The sequence below is a fragment of the Hemiscyllium ocellatum genome, chromosome 13 (assembly GCF_020745735.1).
Source record: "Hemiscyllium ocellatum isolate sHemOce1 chromosome 13, sHemOce1.pat.X.cur, whole genome shotgun sequence".
Classification (NCBI taxonomy): domain Eukaryota; kingdom Metazoa; phylum Chordata; class Chondrichthyes; order Orectolobiformes; family Hemiscylliidae; genus Hemiscyllium; species Hemiscyllium ocellatum.
The window spans coordinates 96,621,309-96,625,470 of NC_083413.1; the positions used below are offsets into that span (position 1 = coordinate 96,621,309).

At 42.5% G+C, this 4,162-nt stretch overlaps 1 non-coding gene across 1 annotated transcript; it reads right to left on the bottom strand.

Annotated features, from left to right (window-relative positions):
• Nucleotides 1–3,592: 3,592 nt before the first annotated feature.
• Nucleotides 3,593–3,678, bottom strand: trnas-gcu (transfer RNA serine (anticodon GCU)). The gene has a single exon. It is a non-coding gene; the product is annotated as a tRNA-Ser (tRNA).
• Nucleotides 3,679–4,162: the final 484 nt, after the last annotated feature.

Genomic DNA, 4,162 nt, shown 5'->3' on the forward strand with positions numbered 1-4,162 from the left:
CTGTGATAATGTAACATTTTCTGTAAACAACGCAGCGACCCTTGGAAACCCAGTTTTCAATCAAGTCTATTTTGCACAACATTTTTCTGTATCCCATTAAATCAGTGAGTATTAAAAGGACTCAGTCCCCTTCCTGGTCATTGTGACCAAATGACCAAGGCAATCGATGGCAATGATAATGATGCTTGACATCGACAGGTGCATTCCTACTCACTAGAGTCACATTGTATTACAGATCACGTAAGCAGAGGAGATGATGATCATTCTGGCACCCTCAGACAGTGCGACAATTAATCCCACCTTGTTAGTCTCACTCTATACCAAAAACCAGTTAGCCAGCGGACTGAGCTAACAGGCTTCCATTTAATGTAAAGCTAAAACAAACAGCTCAGCACATTAACAATCTGTAGTAATTCACGATTGAGTGGGTTGGTTTCTGAAAATTAAACGTACCTTCTGAACAATGACTGAGGCTATTCCAAGATTGCCTTCTCTGACTGTGCTGGGTCATGACTGATGTTCTCAATGATATGGAAGTGCCAGTGTTTGAGTTGGGTAGACAAAGTTAAAAATGACACAACGTCAGGGCATAGTCCAGCAGGTTTATTTGGAAACACTAGCTTTCAGAGAGCCGCTCCTTCATCAGGTGGGTGTCTTTCTGCATAAACTTGATGTGTGTGTCAATATGCGCGATCGTTTGGAAGATCATCTGGACTTTAACTGACCGTTCGTGGTGTCAATGGTACCCATGACTTAGATGTGTTGGTGTTGGACTGGGATGGACAAATTTAAAAATCATACAAAGCCAGATTAGAGTCCAACAGTTGACAAAAACCTGATGAAGCAACAGTGCACGGAACACTGGTGCTTCCAAATATGCTTGTTCGATACAATCTGATGCAATGTGATTTTTAACATTGAGAGCTCTTGGTAATGTTTAATTGATCGAAGACAGTAAACGAGTTTTCGTTCGTGGAGATGAAAATTTCAAATATTATCCACCTCAGTATAACAAAAAAAAAGTTTGGATGTGTGCTGAATCTCCACAATGCGCTTGCGCCAAGCAAAAGTTGAACCTGCACCTGCCTGATCCGTAGCCAGCTATACGAATGGCTGTACCACTGACCAGATGCACAGCTGAAATTTTACACGTTGCAGAGCTGTGGTGCTGACAATGACATGAGCAATAACAGTAACAGTCACAAGGTGAACAAAGAACAAAGATAATCACCATCAATGATCCACTTCAAATTGTCTTAAAAAAACTACCATTCACAATTTGAGCAGCCAATCAATGAGGTCGCTGCTGATCAAGAAAATTGCAACTTCCTTTGCTGCGTTTTCACCCTAATTAGAGGTAAACTCCAGCCTAATCATGACATCGCATATTCCTATTAATTTTCAGATTTAGATTATGTTAATGACCTGTCCGTATTTGCAGGAAACTGAACGACATGAAATGAGTGAAAACGTCCTTTCGGTGATATAATCCAGTGCAGAGTCGGCCAGAAAAGAAAAGACAAAGACATGAAACATTACTCCCATTTCTCTCTGTACCAATGCGTTTTCCTGAGTTGGATATTTGCAGGACTTGTCTTTAGCCTCTGAAGGATTAATTATTTTCCTGGGAAAGTTTCTTCATAAATCAATTAACATTTGAGTTTTGAAACCTATTTTACTTCAGATTAAAATAGTTGAATATCCTTTCCCCCAGCCTAATGTCCCAATCCTCCCTTCTCTTCCATGTAAATGCCAGCCGCTCCAGGTGAGGTTGGAGCCCCCAACCTGACGTTTCAATGCTCCTTGCTGCTCCATGTCAATAGCAGCTTCTCCAATTTAAGTTGGGGCTCCCAGTCTGATGCCTCAATGCTCCCTGCTCCATGTCAATTGAAGCGGTCCAGTTGAGGTTGGATCTACCACTCTCATGCCCAAATGCTCCCAGCTGCTACATGTCATTAAGAGCTGGTCCTTGTGAGGTTGGTGCTCCCAGACTGATGTCCAAATGCTCCCTGCTCCATGTCAATAGAAGCGGTCCAGTTGAGGTTGGATCTATCACTCTGATGTCCCAATGCTTCCCGCTGCTACTTGTCATTAAAAGCTGCTCCAGGTGAGAGTGGAGCTCCCAGAGGAATCTCGCAAAGCTCCTTGCTCCATGTCGACTGAAGCTGCTTCAAATTAGGTAAGATTCTGCAGTCTGATGTTCCAATGCTCCCTGCTGCTTCATGTCAATACAGGCTGCTCCAGGTGAGGCTGCATTTCCCAGTCTGATGTCCCAATGCCCCCTGCTACTCCACCTCAATAGATACTGCTCCAGGTGTGGTTGGAACTCCCAGCCTGCTGCCCCAATGCTCCCTGGTCCTTGTGAGCTGACGCTGCTACAGATGAGGTGGGAGCTCCCAACCCTTGCAACTCACACACCTCTATACCAACTCAGAAATAGTGCCCACTGACTATTTCCACCATTGGAGCCATTGGTGGAATATCCTCATCATGTGAACTTAATATTATTTTTGGTCATCACCGAATCATTACTTCCAAAAGACATTCTTTCTTGAACATTGTTTAGCATGTGCATATTGCAGTCAATCCAAAGTTAGATAATGGTGCTAATTGATGTATTCTCAATAAAAATTACATCATATTTTTCATGTTGAGTAAGTTCTACTTAGCAAGGACAATGTTTGTAATGAAATCACACTTGTATTCCAGGTGAGGGAATGTGGTTTGTATTATTTAAAATGAACTTGTCCACTGTGTACAATGAATAAATGGATCTCAATTTGAAAGCAAAGTTGGTTACGTTGTCATCCATCTTGAAATGTGGGGTCCTCTTCTTTCAACCACACGGGTGTTAGAACGAAACGTCTGTTCATGACATGCGTGTAAACACACATTAAATCATTTTTCATGCTAATGCTGCATGAATTTGCGATTATTGATCCACAGTTTAGGTTCAGTCCCTACAGTGAACAAGCTGACTTCTCCAGTTGTTCATAGTTCAATGTGATGCATCCAGTGTGTGCATAACATTTTGCAGCTTGTTTCCCACATCTTGTGTTTATCTGTGCCTTGTGTCCAGCCTTCATCAAAGGCGAGAGCAACGGGCGAGGGAGAGACCAATGAGTACATCTCGCCACACTCATGCATGGCACCCACATCGGCAATTGTCTACTGTGCATTTTCAGCCAGTTCTCGGTGCCCCTACACCCATGCCCTGCCCCTTTTGAAATATTTCCATTATTTTGTGCTGTCTCTCTGTGTTCTTCTCACCAAGATGAATCACTCCTACTCAACCTGCTCCAGATTTCATTTGACAAAACAGTCATTAAGAATCCCATTACATAAACATGCCCTTCGCATATCTTGTTATTTGGTTTTCCTGAATCTCTTTCATACGATAAAAGGTCACAGCAGTTCGACTTGAAAAAGAAAATCGCGTTAGTTTACATTATCCGAATGTGATCTACATTTCAATGTAGTTTAGGCAACTGGCTCAAATTATTCTTTGAGATTTTATGATAGCGTCGATGCATATGAATTGACCATTGGAGTTCCAATTTCAATAAGACAAACATTTCAAAAATGCCAACATTGAAAGCAGAGTGGGATTCGAACCCACGCGTGCAGAGCACAATAGATTAGCAATCCATCGCCTTAACCTCTCGGCCACCTCGTCCCATGCCATTGCAGCAATATGAACTTATGAATAAGTGAATGCGTAAATTATGCATAACAGCAGATATTTCTCCCTGCTCTGGTGAAATGCTAAATAGCACAGTACGGTCCCAAGACTATGGTCTGACCTCTGGCTTGTGGGGCATCGGCATTCCCACTGTGACACTCTGCTCACAGTGATCTGAACAAAAATGAAGAAAAGCCTATGTAACAAAGTCTGATGGATTCTGTGAAGATTTGAAGTCAACAGAATGAAGAACCAGAGAAAGCAGGAGGTGTTCTTTCAAGAAAGAGTTGGATAGAGCTCATAAGGATAGTGGACTCAAGGGTTATGGGGATAAGGCAAGAACGGGATACTGATTGAGGATGATCAGCCATGATCATAATCAATGGTAGTGCTGGCTCGAAGGGCAGAATGGCCTACTCCTGCACCTATTGTCTATTGTCTATTAAATTGCCTGTGAGGAATTGTTTTCCAGACTTGAGG